Below are 21,289 nucleotides of genomic sequence, written 5' to 3' on the forward strand. Positions count from 1 at the left end.
ATTGAATTGCACCGTTGGGTTTGCAAAGCGCTCTTGGGGTTTATACGGGATGGAATTGGTGGAGGTGATCTGGTGCTATGGAGTTTTTTCCATTAGTGTCCGGAGGTTGCTCTGAATTCTGTTAGCTCTTCTCTAGCTATTTTTCTTCCAGGGTTTTTTGGGAGATGGAAGTCTAGAATTTATAACCTGATTTTCGTGGCTTTGTGGGCTCAAATGAGAGAGGTCCAAGTCCAAGATTTTTCTGTTATATCTTTTAAAACGCGTGGTCTTCGCCTAGCGAAGAATTTGCTCGCCTAGCGAGCATGACAGTTCAGATTCGCTAAGCGAACCACACTGCTCGCCTAGCGAGCATGACAGCTTAGGAACATACTTTTGCTCCTTCCAGATTGGCGTTTTGAATGATGAATAGGCCCCATTTGAACATGTTGGAAGTAACTCAAGTCATTCCCTTGTGTTGACTGATCGCCCAGATAGAACCCACAAAGTGTCTTGGATGATATTCAAGCTTCTTGGAGCTAATTCTGATTGACATGATGAAATGCAATATGAAATGTTAAATGACGTAAAAATGAATGTATGAATGAGGGGTGCAAATTTGAGGTGCTACAGCTGCCCCTATTTAATCAACTGGAGACCCGAAAAGAAGATAGCAGCGACTTTCGCACTTTCGAGGTGTAAAGGGATTGAATACAATAAAATCCTGAAAATTTGCACTGAAGTGAAGTGAAGTAACAATGCTTGTCAGAATCGGCAAAGAGGTGGTCTTGAAAGAAGAATCCGTCAGGTACGGTGAGAGTCGGTCTGAATACCGAAACAGAATGTTAACTTGGATACCAAAATAAATGGTAACACCGAAATAACCATAGCCTGAATGCCGCTCATCAGCCTGAATATTTGGAAATGACTTCGATCTGAGCATCGGAAGATTGGCCTGAATGCCACTTCGGTCTGAATACCGAAACCTGGCCTGAATGCCACAAGTTGCGTCGACCTGGTCGTCGGAAACTTCTTCGATCTGAACATCGGAAAATTGGCCTGAATGCCACTTCGGTCTGAATACCGGAAAAACTGGCCTGAATGCCACAAGTTGCATCGACCTGAACGTCGGAAACTTCTTCGATCTGAACATCGGAAAATTGGCTTGAATGCCACTTCGGTCTGAATACTGAAAAAACTGGCCTGAATGCCACTTCGGTATGAATACCGGAAAAACTGGCCTGAATGCCACAAGTTGCATCGACCTGAACGTCGAAAACTTCTTCGATCTGAACATCGGAAATTGGCCTGAATGCCACTTCGGTCTGAATACCGGAAACCTGGCCTGAATGCCACTTCGGTCTGAATACCGGAAAATTTCATGCCAGTCAGCATCGGCAGAAATAAGGAAAATGATAATTGAGGCAACGCGTGGGCCAACGACCCTTGCTGGGAATAATAAAGATAAGTCATGAACAATCTTCAGTCTGAGTACTGGAAGCAACTTCTGGCTTAACACTTGGGATACCGAGAATGCCTTATGCTTTATATGCGTATGTTTGAATTTTTCAATGGCGTAATGCTCCATGAAAATGGAAATGCTACGCAATTTAGGAGGATGCAATGCAATATGATTCTACATGCAGGGATGCGAAATGCTGGGGAGAACGCCAAGGCGAGGCAAGGAATTCCTGCTGGGGAAACGATCACAATCTTCTGGACCCAGGCAATGCTGTTGGAGATGCACAACACAAAGAATTCTGTGGGGAAATGATCCGCCACACGGCATGCTGGCAATAACAAAATACCGAGGCTCTGACTGGGGAGAGAATGACACTGAAAACTTGTTGTTGAGGAAAGTGACAGTGGTTCTGGCAACCATAATCTGCGAGAGAGACGCTCAGCAGGGGAAGCAAACACCGATACGATACCGAGATTCTGCTTCAAGGAAAGAGACTATGGATCTAGCGTCGAGATCATCGATCTGGCATCGAACTCTGAGGAGCGGCCACTTCTGCTGGGAAGATACAGTCTGGCACTGTCAACTCCGCTGGGGATATACAGTCTGGCCCTGTCAACTCTACTGGGGAGTGTATAGTCGGAAACAAATGCTTGGGGAAGTACAGTAGTGAGAGTCTGCTGGGGATTGAAGAATCCAACGCTCGGACCAGCTCTGCAGGGATAAAATACCAAATTCCAACTGTTGAGGAAACCCATCCGCGATCCTCTGATGGGGACTTTAAAGAAATGCCCCGAGTGTACCTGTTCTGAATAGACGATCCAAAGCACTTGAAATTCACAGCAATTTTAAATGTTTATTGAGCACGTGCCTGTAAAGCTCTTATGTTTCATGATGCAATGTTTATCAAAAATTCGGACGTCATTTTTGCAAACAAAACAGTAAAATGAAAATGAACACAGAGACGTACTGAATAACATGATTTTATTGATTGAGTGGCCTCTGAATAGGCATTTACATCAGGAAGCAATCCCTGGAAAGAGGTAATCGCACAAAAGATAAAAAACAGAAATTAATCTAATGGCAATGTGAAATGGATTTCTATCGGGTTCCAATTCTGCTATGACTCGCTCGTCTTCAAGATCCTCCAGATGATCAGCTTTCTGAAAAAAGTGACTGGACTGTTTCCTACCTTTCGAAAGCTTCCGGCTATCGACACGAGATGGGATTCAGAACTACTCAGAACGCAGTCATTTGCTTAATCCCTAACTTTTGCCTGGATCGCCCTTTCGGGTTTTCAATCCACCGGGATACCCATTTTTGCCTAAGTTGCCCTTTCAGGTTTTCAACTTACCGGGTGTACAATCTTTTCATTTTTAATCCCTAATTTTTGCCCGAACCTTTTCATTTTCTTGGTTCGTCGGGATGCCCATTTTTTGCCTGGACTATTCTTTTTATTGTCCAGCGGGTCTATTTTATGCGAAGTATTTTTTAACTGCGTCTGAGTTCACAGGGGAAGTGAAGTTTTCACCATCCATAGTTGCAAGCATTAAGGCTCCACCATCAAAAACCTTGGTGACAATATACGGTCCATCATAGTTAGGAGTCCACTTGCCCCTGTGATCTGTCTGAGGAGGAAGGATCCTTTTCAACACCAAATCTCCGACTTTGAAATAACGAGGACGCACTTTCTGATCAAAGGCTCTCTTCATCCTACTCTGATACAATTGTCCATGACAAATGGCTGCCATTCGCTTCTCTTCGATAAGACTCAACTCATTGAACCTTTTCCGAATCCATTCAGCTTCGTCTAACTTGACATCCAACAGGACTCTTAGAGAAGGAATCTCCACTTCAACAGGTAGGACTGCTTCCATACCATACACAAGGGAGTAAGGGGTTGCCCCGGTCGATGTACGTACTGAAGTACGGTACCCATGCAAGGCGAAAGGTAGCGTCTCATGCCAATCTCTGTACGTGACGACCATCTTCTGCACAATCTTCTTTATGTTCTTATTTGCTGCCTCAACAACACCGTTCATCTTAGGACGATAAGGGGAAGAATTGTGATGCTGAATATTGAAGTTCTGGCACAACTCCTTCATCATTTTGTTATTGAGATTAGAACCATTATCAGTAATGATTCTTTCAGGAATCCCATAACGACAAATGATTTCTTTCTTAATGAATCGGGCAACCACATGTCTGGTGACGTTCGCGAATGATGATGCTTCGACCCATTTGGTGAAATAATAGATGGCAACAAGGATGAAGCGATGCCCATTGGAGGCGGTCAGCTCAATCTTTCCAATCATATCAATGCCCCACATAGCAAAAGGCCACGGCGAAGACATCACATTCAAAGGGTTTGGCGGAACATGCACCTTATCAGCATAAATCTGGCATTTATGGCACTTCCGAGCATATTTGAAACAATCAGATTCCATGGTCATCCAGTAATAACCCGCTCTCAACAACTTCTTAGCCATTGCATGTCCGCCGGCATGAGTACCAAAGGAGCCTTCATGAACTTCCTGCATTAACATGTCTGCTTCGTGTCTATCCACGCATCTGAGCAAAACCATGTCGAAGTTCCTCTTATACATCACATCGTCTTTGTTCAAGAAGAAACTGCCTACCAATCTTCTCAAAGTCTTTCTATCATTGTTGGATGCCCCTGCAGGGTACTCTTGATTCTTCAGAAAGCACTTGATGCCATGATACCAAGGCTTGTCGTTAGTTACCAGTTCAGTAGCAAACACATACGCGGCCCTGTCAAGGCGCATAACATCGATCCTGGGAACCTGGTTCCACCGAATCACCTTGATCATGGAGGATAGAGTGGCAAGAGCATCTGCCATCTGATTTTCATCACGAGGTATATGATACAACTTTACTGTTGTGAAGAAAGTCAACAGTCTTCTCGTGTAGTCTCTGTAGGGGACCAGAGTAGGCTGGAGAGTATTCCAATCGCCATTCACTTGATTGATCACTAGAGCTGAATCTCCAAAGATGTCCAAAGTCTTGATTCTCAAATAAATGGCTTGCTCAATACCTAAGATGCACGCTTCATACTCAACTTCATTATTGGTGCACTCGAAAGTCAGATGAGCGGTGAAGGGCATGTGGGCACCTTTCGGAGTAGTAATGATAGCACCAATTCCACTTCCTTTGGCATTAACGGCCCCATCAAACAACAAAGTCCATTTTTCGTCTGGATCAGGTCCCTCCTCAACAACTGGCTCTTCGCAGTCTTTCATCTTGAGGAACATGATGTCTTCATCTGGAAAATCAAACTTCATCAGCTCATAATCTTCAACTGGCTGTTGAGCAAGATAGTCTGACAGAATACTCCCCCTGATGGCTTTCTGGGATGTATACTGGATATCATACTCTGTCAGTACCATTTGCCAACGAGCAACCCTTCCGGTGAGAGCTGGCTTCTCAAATATGTACTTGACTGGATCCATCTTGGAGATCAATAAGGTTGTGTGAGTCAGCATGTATTGTCTCAACCGCTTAGCAGCCCATGCAAGTGCACAACATGTCTTTTCAAGCATTGAGTATCTCGACTCGCAGTTTGTGAACTTCTTACTCAAGTAGTAGATGGCATGCTCTTTCCTACCTGTCTCGTCGTGTTGACCGAGAACGCAACCCATGGAATTATCTAGTACTGTCAAGTACATAATCAACGGTCTCCCTGGGACTGGAGGCATGAGGGTAGGAGGGTTCTACAAATACTCTTTTATCTTTTCAAAAGCCCTTTGACAATCGTCATTCCACCTGATGGCCTGATCTTTTCTTAGCAACTTGAATATTGGCTCACACGTGGCTGTTAGGTGAGAGATGAACCTTGCAATGTAGTTCAACCTTCCTAAGAAACCACGGACTTGTTTTTCTGTTCTTGGCTCAGGCATTTCTCGTATCGCTTTCACTTTGGCCGGATCCACCTCAATCCTTTTTTCACTAACGATAAAACCCAACAGTTTTTCAGATCTCACCCCGAAAGTACACTTGTTTGGATTAAGCCTCAGCTTGAATTTTCTCAAACGCTCAAACAGTTTCTGCAGATTCACCAAATGTTCTTCTTCTGTCTGAGATTTGGCAATCATATCATCAACATAAACCTCGATTTCATGATGAATCATATCATGGAAAAGAGTCACATCGCTCGTTGATATGTTGCCCCAACATTTTTCAGACCAAACGGTATCACCTTGTAGCAGAAGGTGCCCCATGGGGTTATGAATGTTGTCTTCTCCATGTCTTCCGGTGCCATCTTAATTTGATTATAGCCAGAAAAGCCATCCATGAAGGAGAATACCGAGAACTGAGCCGTGTTATCCACCAAAACATCAATGTGAGGTAATGGGAAATCATCCTTAGGGCTAACTCTGTTCAGATCCCGGTAGTCAACACACGTCCGTACCTTTCCATCCTTCTTAGGTACTGGAACAATATTTGCAACCCATGGCGGATAATTGGTGACCGCTAGAAACCCTGCATCCAACTGTTTTTGCACTTCTTCCTTTATCTTGACAGCCATCTCTGGTCTTGTTCTTCTGAGCTTCTGCTTGACCGGAGGGTAACCTTCTTTGAGAGGCAAGCGGTGTACCACGATGTCTGTGTCAAGCCCTGGCATGTCCTGATAAGACCAGGCGAAGATGTCAACATACTCTTGCAGCAATTCAATCAGCCCTTTCTTCACATTATCTTTCAAAGCAGCCCCTATCTTGATTTCTCTCTTGACGTCCTCGGTGCCAAGATTAATCACTTCAGTAAACTCTTGGTACGGTTGAATGACCCTTTCCTCTTGTTTCAACAACCCAACAAGTTCTTCAGGGAGTTCACAGTCTTCATCACCCTCTTCTTCAGCTTGAAAGATTGGATTTTCAAAGTCGAAGCGAGCCATAGCAGAACTGTTATCTATAGGATCCGATGACGTGCATCTGCATGAGTGATGGTATGTGCTTATGAGTGTGAACAAGGAATGAAAACTAAACAAACATTGCCAAATTTATTTTTGATTTTTGAAAACTGCAAAAATAGAAAGACAGTGAACAAAATATTTGAATGCAAAAAAGATGTCCTTTATTTATGATAAAAAATGCAAGTATTCGCATAGATGAGCCCTACAATGAGTCATTACACCCTGGGTGGAGCGTAAGACTTGGACATGCATGAATAAACAAGAAAAATTACTCCTCCAGAAAAGTGACTTGGACAATCTCCTCAGAAGACCAATCGTTGATGACTTCACCCGGGATTCTCGGACGCACCCAGTTATCGATGTCACAATCACTATCCCCATCTTCATCGTTGATCGCGGAGACCTGGCTATATAGGATGACGCCAGCGCTGGAGAAAGTAATCGGCCTCTGAAATGTTGAAGTTGTAGAAGTCAGAGCTGGCTGATACCCAATCCTGAACTTGTCTTCTTTCATTGGTAACTCCAACAGACGTCCCCAACCGGGAGCAACACCTGAATCTACCAAGGCCTGTGCCTGCTTGAAGGACGAGATTGGAGCACCTGCCTTAACTTCTTCCACTGGAGCTGCGTCCTTGATTTGAACTGCCTCAAAGGCCTGACATAGGGTTTCATGAAATTCACCTTCTACCTCTACATACTTGAATGTAGACAAGTTACTGACCAGAATGTCCTCCTCACCACAGACGGTGATAATCCTTCCATTGACTGGGAATTTAATCTTCTGATGTAAAGTTGAAGAGACTGCCCCAGCATTATGGATCCAAGGACGACCCAGCAGGCAACTATAGGAAGGATTGATATCCATCACATAAAAGACGGTGTTGAAGGTTTGTGATCCAATCTGAATTGGCAATTCTACCTCTCCGAATACCGACCTCTTAGAACCATCAAAGGCTCTCACAATAAGATCTGAAGGCTTCAAGACCAAACCCTCTACTTCTAACCTCGACAGGGCTCTCTTTGGTAGCACATTGAGAGAGGAACCTGTATCCACCAGAACATGAGATAACACGGTGTCTTTGCATTCCATCGAGATGTGCAAAGCTTTGTTATGGTTGCATCCAGCTGGTGTTAAGTCAGAATCAGTAAAACCTAACCTGTTGCTTGCATGAACATTTGCAACGATTCCTTCCAGTTGGTTCACTGAGATCTCCTGAGGCACATATGCAGCATTTAAGACTTTCAGCAGTGCTTCCCTGTACGCCTCCGAACACAATAGGAGTGAGAGAATGGATATCTTGGACGGAGTCTGAATCAACTGGTCGACTACCTTGTAGTCACTTCTCTTTATAATTCTCAAAAGCTCGTCCACATCCTTCGCAAAAGTGGGCTCAGAACCATCCTGGGGTGCAGAGGCACCCTCATTCACGACTTGCTTGCCTTTGGCTTTTGCCGCAGCATCAACGCTATCAGTTTGGGTAACGGGTGATGAGAACAGCCTATCACTCCTGGTGAATCGCCCGATTCCACCAACATTGTCCACTGCGGGACCTTCAACTTCAAGTTCAGACTTCTGACCCTCTTCTACCTTCGGTGGCCATTCCACCCTATGATCGTGCATGTATACACTCCCCCCATAATGCCAAGGAATGGCCCTTTCGCTGGTGAAAGGTAAAGGACCAGGGGTCGTGATGGTCATAGTAGATGGTCGCACTGGCGGCACTGGTTGCGCTTCTGGCACATTGATCTGAGCAGTTGGGTAGAAAATGGTGATAGTAGCAACATCATAGTCATACTCTGAAATCTCCTCATGGATTACAGAATCAGTGGGAACAACATCTGCGAATTCATCAGTAGCCTCTTCAAACACCTCTTCCTCAACCCCTTCCACAGACTCTTGGACAGACAAATCTTCAACCTGGAGGGTACCTTCGTCGAGCAAGGCCTGGATACCCTGCTGCAGCTTCAAACAACCTCCACTATGAGTAGCACAATCCACACAACCCTTCCCACAACCAAGGAAAACATCGGCCTTCAACAAGTAGCCCTTGATATCCAACAACGGAGTCTTCAGCTTCAACACATCTTTGACGGATCTGGCTTCCCCTTCCATCATATTAACATTCGCATTACCATGTTGCGGCATGGGATTATTAACGACATTAGGAGCCGGTGCAAGGTTGATGGCCTTTGAATCTATGAGGTCCTGAACTACGTGCTTAAAAGCTTTGCAGTTCTCAATATTGTGGCCAGGTGCCCCAGAGTGGAAGCTACACCTAGCGTTGGCGTCGTAACCCACCGGAAGCCTACCAACAGGAGGAGCCAGAGTGTGTAACTACACAAGTTGTAGTTGTTGAAGACTAGAAAGCAACTGAGCGTATGACATTGGAAGAGTGTCGAAACGCCGGTCCATCATCCTTTGCTTCTGTTGATAGGCGGGTCTGTTACCCGGTTGTTGTTGTTGTTGGTATTGGGTTTGCTGACGTTGTGGTTGCTGTTGTTGTAGTGGTGCTGCAGCTGGAATGGTCACAGCCGCAACATACGGTTGTTGATGATAGTTCTGAAAGTTATTCCTCTGGTTACCCCTGTTCTGATAAGAAGATATGGCATTTGCATCCCCTTCTCTCCTCTTCTGTCCCTGAATGAACGGCTTCTTCACCCCTGATGAAGATCCACCTCTACTCTGGATCTTGCATGTCTTCAGGTAGTTCTCCACCCTCTCACCGGTAGAGACTACATCAGCAAAGTTGGAGGCATTGCAACCCACCAGGCGCTCCAAGTAAGGTCCGGGCAGAGTGTTCATGAACATGTTAGCCATTTCCTTCTCCAACATAGGAGGTAGAACCCGGGAAGCTGTCTCCCTCCAGCGTTGAGCGTATTCCCTAAAGCACTCATTGCTTTTAAGAGACAGATTCTGAAGTTGAGTTCTGTCCGGAGCCATGTCTGCATTATACTGATACTGCTTCACGAAAGCCTCAGCCAAATCCCTCCAGCAGCGGATGTGGGCTCTGTCCAGCCTCATATACCATTCCCGGGATGCCCCAGCTAGGCTATCCTGGAAAAAGTACATAAGCAACTTTTCATCGTCAGAATACGCAACCATCTTACGGAAATAGGCTTGCACATGGGTCTTTGGGCAAGAGTTGCCACTGTATTTGTCAAATATCGGGACCTTGAATTTCGGTGGCACCCTCACGCCTGGGACCAATCCCAAGTCAGCAACATCCACACCAAGAGCATTTTTCCCTTCCACAACTTTCAACCTCTCTTCCAGTCTCCGAAACATAGGGTCCATACCATGGCCCATACCAAAGTCCTCCTGAGGCAGGGGGAACTGATCGTCCTGATCATCATGAATGGGTGGTTGATCAGGGTTGTTACGTGGGATCGGGATAGGCCCCGGTCCACTGGGTCCGTTAACCTCTCCAGCTGGAGGATCAGTCAACGTCTCTGGTTGAGTAGTGGCAGGATTCCTCTGCATCATTTGCCTGAGCTCTTGCTGTCCCTGAGCCACCCCTTGAACTACATCCATGAATTGGGTCATGTGAATCTTCATCTCGGCGAGCTCTGCTTGTAGGCTTTCCATTACTCTCTGTTGATTCCTTCGGGTACCGTATCGGTGAATGCCTGAGTTAGCTATCCTGCTGATGGAACACCAAATAATATGAGAACACCGCAGCGGTACTTGTTATGCAAGATATGCAAATGAATATGTAAATGCAATGACATGTTTATCAATTCCAAAGGGCATTCTACCCCCTTGATTCCAGTCTCACATCAGACAAAAAGTGCAAGAAGACCGAGTTGTGGATAAACCTCTGAGATCAAGATGCAATAAGGAAAAACATCAAATAAATGAGTTCAAGAAGGGAAAAGCCTTAGCCAACAGTACATCAAAAAGGATCTCCACAACAAGCCTGTGGATCATCACTACAATACAATAAGTAAAGAGAGGAACAAAAATCAGGAATCAGCCTCCTGTATACAACCCATAAGGACTGCTCCTCACTTCGGCCAATAGTGCCACTGTGTCAGGATGATCTGGAGATTTTGTCAAACACCGAATAAGCAGATTCCTCTTGTGAATAACTCCATCCAACTCGTTGATGTGCTCTCTGTAGTAATTCCCATCATCTTCTCCGAATACCTCTTCAAGTCTGGGTTTCTTCAAACCTGCCAGCACTTTGAGTTCCTCAATCTGTCCTTGAGCTTGGTTGAGTTGATCTGTGATATAACCATTGGTTGAACGGGCGCACAGAAGCTCATTGTTCTTCTCCTTCAGCAAAATCTTCAACTTCTCCATCTGACCAGTCAATTCGGCCACCATCTCTTCCTCCTTTACCTTCCTAGAAGCTGAAAATGTATCCCATTGCTCTTGCCAACCAGCTAACTTACCATGAGCATCTGTTAACTGTTGTTTGACTCGCCTCAACTCAGAACTGGATGATCTCAGGGCTTCGTCTGTCTTCCTGAAGAAGTCCACCTTCACAACTAATTTCCTCTCTGCTTCCTCTTGCAATCTGATGACTTCCCCCTTCTGATATTCCGCCTCATGGAATTGATACATACAGTCTTGTAGCTTCACACTTAACTCCGAATTTTCAGCTTGAAGCTCCTCCATGGCATTCTTCAATTTGTCATATTTCTCCCGGCTCACCATTGTTGACTGCTCAGGAGTAGGTGGATACAAAGGTTCTTCAATAGGAAACGGAAGAGATTCTTCCACATCCTTTTCCAAAGGCGGAGTTTTCAAAGCATACCCAAACTGTCTGACTGCCAGAGAAGGATTGTAGTTGATACCTCCTCTTCTTCCTACCAATGGCATATTCGGGAATTTCCCACAACTATGAATAATATCTGCCCGAAGCAAGTTCTGGTCTGGCCACCAAGAAATATCTTCAGCTCTCAACCCCATCAGTCTCTTTAACCAACTCAATGAATTCTTGACATCAGTGAACGCTTCTGACTTGGGTAGGTGGGAACTGAACCACTTATAAAACAAAGGCGCACAATAATTCACCAATCCTCCCCTTCTATTCTCATTCCTGTGATGCACTGAATGAAAGAAATCTCCCAACAAGGTCGGCACCGGATTTCCCAACACGAAGAGGCGTATATCGTCTACGTCCACAAATTTCGCCACATTAGGGAACAGGACAATCCCGTACACACAAAGAGCCAACACAACATTGAAACCCCTCTGATCACCTTCTTCAAGCTTCTTCTTAGCTTCTCCCACTAGGAAACTCAAATGAATACCACTGACTCCTCATTTCTGACACATATTATACTGCAAAACTGATTTCCCCAAATATGTGGCCGAAGCAACCATGTTGAGATCGGGCAGAACCTCGAAACTGTAGAATAGAAACTGCGGCTTGATAGGAACTCTGAGAAAACTAGCAACCTCCTCCAAAGTAGGGGCCAAAACATAATCCGGGAATGTCAAACATCTCAAGGGAGGGTCATAAAACTGCAGCAATGTAAAGAGAGCATCATGTTGATCTTTGGAGAGAACCGTGACGAAACTTAGAATCAGACCGTACTCCTTCCGGAATCCTTCTAGAAAACCACTGTCCATTACCTTCATCAACTGTTGAATAGGATCCAAACAAACCACAAGAAACTTGTAGGTGACATGTCTCTTTCTGCCAATATCCATCTTAAGAGAACCAGAAAAACCCCGACCAGAATCAAGAAGAAGATGTAAACCCCTGGTGATTGATAAACATGTGTTAAATGATATGAATGCAAGATGATGTGATGTAATGCAGTGACATCGGAATCATAATTGCTGTATCTGCTTGAACATCTGTTGGGTTGCATTGTCTGAAGAGAAAACCACTGAGTAATAATATAGGAGATCAAAGTTCTGCTCCAATAAGAATACCAGAAAACCGGGTTGGTTGGAGGTTAGGTTCCCTGAATTTAGCCCGCCCCTCACTGGTAGGTTCTAAGAACAGAAGTTTGTCAGCTTCAACCCTTCAATCGAGAATAATACGTTTACCACTGAAGGTTTGGCATTATTACGGGATAAAAGACCTCCAATGACTCCCCTCAATAGGACATCCTAAAGCAAGTTCCCAGTCTCGGGGTCCTCGGATTGAGCAGCGAGAATGCGCCCATAGAGCTAACATAATCACGTCTCAGAGGAGAGGCCTCAATTGAGTTCTCGGGAAATGGTCACCAGAGTCGAAGATTTCTAAAGGAACATCCTGTCGTTACGGAACACCCGTAGGACAAAATATATCCAAAAGAGACCTCGTCTGGGTGTGGGTCTTCATGAACGACTTAACGTAGCAACATGCCACGCAAGCCTCATGACTATCCACTCTAAAACCTGTTTGTACACTCAAGCCTGGGTAGTGGGCTTATCTCTCATAGAACATCCCACCCCAACAATCAAACAAACCACAAAACCCAACAGATACAACAAACATATGTACATGAATGCAATAAGGTAAAGAAGATAAATAAATAACTGTACAAAAGAAATACACACCCAATAAACAAACAACCTACAAAAGCTAGGAGGGACTCGCTTAGGGAAACCGGGTTCCTAGCAGAGTCGCCAGCTGTCGCAACCTAAAATGCGAAAAGAAACAACCGGCGAAAAAAGAAAGAAATGACAGAAGAGTCGCCACCGTGCGTTATTTATCCCAAAGGAGGGAAAGGAAACACTCGAAGTAAACCGGGAAAAAGGAAAGGAAAAGACAAGGTCTCGCAACCAAATCTTGGGTTCGGGAGTCGATTATGCGAAGGGAAGGTATTAGCACCCCTACGCATCCGTAGTACTCTACGGGATCCACTCTTGTTGTTCTTGTCTAAAGGGTGTGGGTTTATCTAATGTACTATTTACTAAGAGAGGGGTCAAAAGAAAATGACTCACACGGATGTCGCATCCACTGCATACGTATCTCATCTGAATATGAGAATCAGAGTCTTCGTAGCTCGACTACCTATGGGCTAAAGAGGAGTGTGCTCGGTAAGACATCACGTCTTATGCCTACGTATCTCATCTGGAATGAGAATCAGAACAAATCGTAGTTCGGCTGACTACGGGAATAAGGGTCTCGATTGCAATTAGGGCAAGAGGAAAGAATCGCAACGAGGGCGAAAACAAACAAGTATTAGTTGTTAGTCGTTAGTCAAACTCGGCAAGACATCGCATCTTGTGCCTACGTATCTCATCTAAACATGAGAATCAGAGTTGTCGTAGTTCGGTTGACCTATTTGTTTTGTGTTTTTTAGATGAACGACATTACTACGCGATCTACCAGATGCTCGACCTTTGGAGACTTACTCACCTGTAGTAGAAGGAGTTAACGTGTTCTTAGGAGAAGAAAAATCAATGAGTTTGTTTGTGTTTTAGGGATGCTCATGCAAAAAGGAAGTCCTAGACGAAGGAACAGTGCTACCTTAATTGACATGCAAACGAGAGACTATACGAAGTCTAGCAATCCTATGGGGGCGATCACACCACACAAAACATGTATCATAGAGTGACGTGCCTACATGGGGCTTAAACATACGTGGGTAGGGCTTTAGTCAAGAGGGGTCATATCTGTTGGTGTAAGCCCTAGAGGCCAATACTTTTTGGTACTTGTATCGAATTATTTATTAATAATAAAAGGCATTTTCTTTATTATGGTTGATTAATAAAGTCCCTGGAATAGATAGTCCGTTTAATGTATTAAGTGTGACTTAATCATGAGAACACATTAAACATAAGGACACTATTCTTAAAGTATCCGTAGTCGAGCTTTAGTGTGAAGTGGGATAACATTAAAGCATTAAGACTATTATGTTTGTAGACTGATGATCACATCTCATGGATCATGGATAAAGAGTTATCAAGTCTTAAACATAGGTATGAATATTAGGAGTAATATTTATACCGGATTGACCCGCTATGAGAATACTATATAGAAAGTTATGCAAAGTGTCATAAGTTATTCTCATGGTGATAATAGTGTATTCCACTCTTCGACCTGAAACCACTATGGATCCTAGATGTAGAGTCGAGTGCTTTATTGCTGATCCAACGTTGTCCGTAACTGGATAACCATAAAGACAGTTGATGGGTACTCCACGAAGCATGCTGAGGGACATGAGTGACCTAGATGGAATTTGCCCATCCTGCATAACAGGATAAATGTCTATGGGCCCAATATTGAACTGGACAAGGATGACACGGTCTATGCCTTGTGTTCAATATAGACATAAGGGCAAAAGGGTAATTATACACATAAGTATTATCACAGAAGGTTTTGTCAGATCACATGACATTTTCGTGTCTTGGGTAGCAGTGATGTGTTGCTAGATACCGCTCACTGTTTATTATGTTAAATGCGTGATTTAATATAATTGCCAACGTCACGAAAACCTACAGGGTCACACACAAATGACGGATTGATGAGAGATAGAGTAACTAAGGAATGCCGTAAGGTAAGGTGCCCTTAAGTGAATTATAGATCATCGTAAGGTACGGCGTACTTGAGTAGAATACGAAATATGGTAAGGTACCATGGGCTTAAGTGATTTTGGGCATATTATAAGATATGGGCCAAAATACACTTAAGTGGGCCTTTTAGCTTGAAGCCCACACAAGTGGTTCTATAAATAGAACCCTTGTGCAGAAGCACTCATTGCGGTTGCATTATTTTCGTTTTCTCTCTCTCTCTCTCTCTCTCTCTCTCTCTCTCTCTCACACTCAAAGCCTTCATTCGTACCAGCTAGCACTGAGATTGAAGGAATCCGTTTGTGTGGACTGAGTAGAGACGTTGTCATCGTTTAAGGTTCGTGGTCGCTCCGCGGATCTGCATCAAAGGTTTTGATCGTCATAAGAGATCTGCACCAAAGGTTTCAATCATCACAAGAGGTAAATATTCTATCACTGATCATGACCATTCGTAAGGATCTCTAAAGGAGAAAATTTTAATTTCCGCTGCGTTTTGGACTGCGATTCTCCTTCAATATCAACCTCGACAAACAAGCCATGGAAGGGTAATCAAATGGGCTCTTAACCACTGACCTTGAACGTCAGGGTGAGCAGATCAAAAGGGTAATGAGGATAAGACCTCATAGCTCTTAACCCTGGACGGGGTGAGCTCATGACAAAAAAGTGGGGATTCAGAAAGGTGGAACCCTCTCCACTGACTGACCGGACAAAAGATCTTGGGCTTTTGTTCTAAAGCATCAGCACGTAGTGCGAGCATAAAGAACGACACACTGAATAACGGGGGATTGACTACTAATCCCTTTTATCCGTCAATTGCCTCTTCATGGAGGTTTTTAGCACAAAAGTAAACACACAAAAACATTGCCTCTTATCGAGGTCTTCAGCTAAGAAAACGGTAAAATGCGGGGAATATGTAAAAAGGGATCAAAAATATACCACACGGATAAAGATCCGAAGTAACAGAAACTAAGGAAACAGGAAACCCAGAGATCTCTCAAGCTGGCACCATCAAAGAGAGCAAGTCAGTACAAGTAATCGGAATAAATCTCCAAGTGGTATCCCACAAATAAAGTGGAATACCAAGCAAGCTATCTCTTCAGAGTCATGTGAGCCCTCACAAAAGCTCAACAAACAGGTTAGAATAATAAGATGCAATCAAGAGTTGCACCAAACAAAAGAAACATAACAACGACAGCGTCAGGTGAACAATGCACGGATGCAAGAGAAAACATGTCACAACAAACACCAAAATGGGTTAGTGAGCAATTAGAAAGAAAAAACAGCTACTGTCATGCTCGCTACTGCTTCGCTTAGCGAAGGCTTGGCGAAGCTTCGCTACAGGCTCGCCTAGCGAGGTGCTAGCGGATGCCTGCGGGTTTTGATTTTTTTTCTTGATAATAATATGATTTCAGTAATTCCAAACCCTATGGTACACATTTCAGAAATTAAACGATTAAACATTCAAGGCATTCTAAATCCATATGCAAAACCTAACGATACCCACTCTTCCCATAATGTCTCACACATTTAGAAATTTCAAATTGAAGGCGTAAAACAATGGGAATAGGACAAACCTGATTGGAGAGATCGGTTGAAATTGAATTGCACCGTTGGGTTTGCAAAGCGCTCTTGGGGTTTATACGGGATGGAATTGGTGGAGGTGATCTGGTGCTATGGAGTTTTTTCCTTCAGTGTCCGGAGGTTGCTCTGAATTCTGTTAGCTCTTCTCTAGCTATTTTTCTTCCAGGGTTTTTTGGGAGATGGAAGTCTAGAATTTATAACCTGATTTTCGTGGCTTTGTGGGCTCAAATGAGAGAGGTCCAAGTCCAAGATTTTTCTGTTATATCTTTTAAAACGCGTGGTCTTCGCCTAGCAAAGAATTTGCTCGCCTAGCGAGCATGACAGTTCAGATTCGCTAAGCGAACCACACTGCTCGCCTAGCGAGCATGACAACTCAGGAATAGACTTTTGCTCCTTCCAGATTAGCATTTTGAATGATGAATAGGCCCCATTTGAACATGTTGGAAGTAACTCAAGTACTTCCCTTGTGTTGACTGATCACCCAGATAGAACCCACAAAGTGTCTTGGATGATATTCAAGCTTCTTGGAGCTAATTCTGATTGACATGATGAAATGCAATATGAAATGTTAAATGACCTAAAAATGAATGTATGAATGAGGGGTGCAAATTTGAGGTGCTACAGCAAGGAATGGAGAAATTTCCAGAGTCTTTATCTTTCTTTGCTAATTTGTCCTCGGAAATAGCATTACATTCCAAAGGTTTTGGATCGTCAAGTATACGTTTGTTGGTAAGGATGTCTTTGAGAAACTTTGCATAAGAAGGTATTTGGGTGATGGCTTCTGTGAAAGGGATTTCTACATGAAGTTTTTCTATAACTTTAATAAACTTTTGATATTGTTTATTGATCTGGGTTTGTTTGAGTCTTTGCGGATATGGTATAGGTGGTTTATATGACGGGGGTGGTACGTAAGTTTTATCTTTAGGTTCTTCTCCTTTCTTTTGACCTTCCTGGTTTTCAGATTCCTCTGGTTCCTTTACTTTGTCCGGGGGTTTGGTACATTCCTTAGAAGTTTCGGGTTCACTCAATCTTGGGTTTGGTACATTCCTTAGAAGTTTCGGGTTCACTCCAGGTGTGGTTTGAGGGGCTTGGTTTAAAGCTACCTGAGAGATCTAGGTTTCAAGCATCTTGGTGTGAGTAACTATTTGGTCAACCTTGGTTCCTAATTGAGTAATCAATTCGTTAACATGAATGTTTTGGTTCATGAACTCCTTATTTTGTTGGGTTTGAGCAGTGATAAAATTTTCCATAATTTTCTCAAGGCTCGGCTTTGGTGGCACATGTTGCATATGTTGATTCGATCTTGGGGCTTGATAACTAGGTCTCGGAGGTACGTTATTTTGGATTGGGTTATTGCTTTTATAGGAGAAGTTCGGGTGATTCCTCCATCCAGGGTTATAGGTATTCGAGTATGGGTTCCCTTGGGTGTAGTTCACTTGCTCAGAGTGGGTTTCGTTTAATAGACTGCATTCTGCAAATTGGTGTCCTTTGGCTCCACATATCTCACAATCCGACGAAACTGCGGCTGCAGTATTCGGGTTTATGCACATATGCTCGACTTTGAGGGCTAATGCGTCCATTTTAGCGTGCATCATGTCTATAGAGCTTAGTTCATGCACTCCTCCTTGGGCTTCCTTTTTCTCAACTGTCGCTCATTCGACTCCCCATGATTGATGGTTTTGAGCCATATCTTCAATGAGGGCACTAGCTTCAGGATAAGGTTTTTTCATCAGAGTATCGCCTGCGGCAGCGTCGATGGTCATCTTAGTGTTATAGTGAAGTCCATTATAGAAGGTTTGAATGATTAACCAGTTTTCTAAACCGTGATGTGGGCATGCTCGTAACAACTCTTTATATCTCTCCCAAGCTTCGAACAACGATTCTCCTTGGTTTTGGGTAAATCTAGTTATATGGTTTCGAAGAACGATGGTCTTACTCAGGGGAAAGTATCTAGCAAGGAATACTCTTCTAAGGTTATCCCAAGTCGTAATGGAATTGGGTGGAAGGGAATCTAACCATGATAGGGCTTTATCTCTGAGGGAAAAAGGGAATAACCTTAAACGTATTTCCTCAGGAGAAGCTCCATTGGTTTTAAAAGTGTCTGCTAATTGAAGAAATATTTTTAAATGTTGGTTTGGGTTCTCAGTAGCGAGACCTGCGAATTGTCTCTGTTGCACTAGTTGCAACAGGGATGGTTTAAGTTCGAAATTATTAGCTGGGATGGTTGGGTTTACTATACTAGAACTAGGTTCTTCATTGGATGGTTGAGCGAAATCCTTAAGAGGTCTTTGGTTTTGATCTTCGGCCATAGCTCTCTTAATTCTATGAAAGAATAAACGTGCGCGAGCGTAACGTTCAGGTTCCGCCAAAGGGTATACTAAGCTTAAACTTCTGGTGCTGCGAGTTCTTCGCATTGACCGGCAGGAAATAGCCTAAGTCTAAAAGATATAACAACAGGAAAATGAAATTTGACGAAATTGATCTCCGGCAACGGCGCCAAAAACTTGATGCGGTGTTTTTGCAAGTATACGAACGCGTCAGAGTAATATAAAAGATTGTCGAATCCACAGAGACCAAGTGTCAATATATCGTTATCTATTGTTATGGTGTTTATCAAAGGCAATCAAAATAGGTGTTTTTAGAGTGTGCAATGAAAAGTAAAGTATTGAATAAAGTTTAATTAATAAAGACAGGATCGAATGTAATTCACGTAATCAATTAATAATCCAAGTACTTGCTAATAGAGTTACTTATGGGCAATGTTTCCTGCTTTGAAAAGAACTAATTTAACGGGAATTGTCGCTTTCGCGTATTCAGAACCGAGTTGTACTCCCTAATCAAACCCTCTTATTGTCACTTATAAAAAGGCGCGCATTGCGTTAGAGTAGTAAACCTATTTTTAAGAAATATAGTATCTTGACTAAGTTGAAAAGTATTATACCCTGGATTTCTTAACCAAAAGAGGTTCTTACGAACCAGACTCTAAACTAATAAACGCGTCCGAGAATAGTTTTAAAATCTCTTTTCTTAAGTTAAAAACTCCTAATGAACTAAACAAAGCGCTTTCACTGTTTTTGAAATAGTTAAAAACAATTAAGTTTAAATAGACGTTGGACGGCTTTTGATCTTACCCAAAGGAATTGAAGTGCGGGAAAACTTAAGTTGAAAGTTAAAATAACCCTTAAGTGCTTCTACGAACAATTGTATAGACTATCGGTTCAATTACGATCCTTACATTCTAACCTTATAAATTTAGTTAGACATGGTAAAGTAAAAGTGCATTAATTTAAATAAAAGTAGTGCAAGTGCGGAAAGTAAATAAAGGTAGTGCGAGTGCGGGAAATAAATAAAGTAAAGCGAGTGCGAGGAAATAAATAAAAGTAAAGTGAGTGCGAGGAAATAAATAAAGTAAAGCGAGTGCGAGGAAATAAATAAAGTAAAGCGAGTGCGGGGAACTAAATAAAGTAAAGCGAGTGCGGGAAAATAAATAAAGTAAAGCGAGTGCGGGAAAATAAATAAGATAAAGCCAAGTAATAAAAACCTGCTCCAATCGGAGGGTTGAATAAATTGCAAAGCGGAAATGAAAATGGCGGCAGGATTAACTTCCTTCCAAGGTGCTCCAAACTCGATTACAGACTCTATCACAGACTTGATTACACAATTGTGGTAACACTCCAATGCAAAGCGATTACCACTTTAAAATACTGAATATATGCCTAAGTGAAACAAAGTTGCTCTGAGTTTGCCTCTGTTCTAAGTTTGGATCCTTGAAAAAGTGATTTCGAGTTTCTATTTATAAGCAAGTAAAAAGATGGAAATGATAAGGATGCCCTTCAACTTGAAAATGGGAGGGAAAGCTTTTCCTCTTGTGGCGCCCGCCACAAGGCCATGGCGCCCGCCACAAGACCATTCTGAGGCGCCTTAGTGGAAGTAGTGGGGAACGTGGCAGTTGAGGGAAGTTGAGCTTGGACACGTCTGTAGCACCTCAAATTTGCCCCCCCATTCATGCATTCATTTTTAGGACAGTTAACATTTCATATTGCATTGCATCATGTCAATCAGAATCAGATCCTAGAAGCTTGAACATCATCCAAGACACTTTGTGGCTTCTATTCAGATGATCAGTCAACACAAAGGAAAGACTTGAGTTACTTCCAACAGGTTCAAATGAGGTCTATTCATCATTCCAAACGCTAGTCTTGAAGGAGCAAAAAGCAGAGCCTGAGCTGTCATGCTCGCTAGGCGAGCAGAATGGTTCGCCTAGCGAATCTGACTGTCATGCTCGCTAGGCGAGCAGATCCATCGCTAGGCGAAGAGCACGCGTGTCAGAAAATAACAGAAAAGTTTTGGGCTTGAGTTGATCTCATTTGAGCCCACAAAGTCACAAACTCAGGTTATAAATACTAGAGTTTCAGTGAAACGAAAAACCCTTGGAGAAATAAAGGAGAAAAAGAGAGACCTAGGAACCAATCTGCAGCAACCTCCAGACAGCTCTGAAAGGTTCACTCGGACTCACACACTTTTTCACCTCCATCTCACGCAAACCCTAACATTGCTTTGCAAATCCAGCCGTGCCATTCGATCTTAATCGATCTCTCCGATCAGGTTTGCCCTTATTCCCATTACCTTATGCTTTTAATTTGAGTACTTTGAATGTATGAGGTATTACCGTGAGGTTTTGCCCACGGGTTTATGTATGCTTGAATGTATAAAACAATACCTTGAATGTTTAATCGTTTTGTTTTCTGAGATGGATACCATAGGGTTTGAGGTTACCGAGATCAGACTGTTATCAATGAAGAACCTAAAACCCGCAGGTGTTCGCTAGCACCATCGCTAGGCGAGCAGGTAGCGAGGCTTCGCTAAGCCTTCGCTAAGCGAC

At 43.2% G+C, this 21,289-nt stretch overlaps 1 non-coding gene across 1 annotated transcript; it reads left to right on the forward strand.

Moving 5' to 3' along the window:
• Positions 1–18,225: 18,225 nt before the first annotated feature.
• LOC127088836 (small nucleolar RNA R71) lies at positions 18,226–18,332 on the forward strand. The gene has a single exon (XR_007790650.1). It is a non-coding gene; the product is annotated as a small nucleolar RNA R71 (small nucleolar RNA).
• Positions 18,333–21,289: the final 2,957 nt, after the last annotated feature.

Source organism: Lathyrus oleraceus, chromosome 5 (genome assembly GCF_024323335.1).
Source record: "Lathyrus oleraceus cultivar Zhongwan6 chromosome 5, CAAS_Psat_ZW6_1.0, whole genome shotgun sequence".
NCBI lineage: Eukaryota > Viridiplantae > Streptophyta > Magnoliopsida > Fabales > Fabaceae > Lathyrus > Lathyrus oleraceus.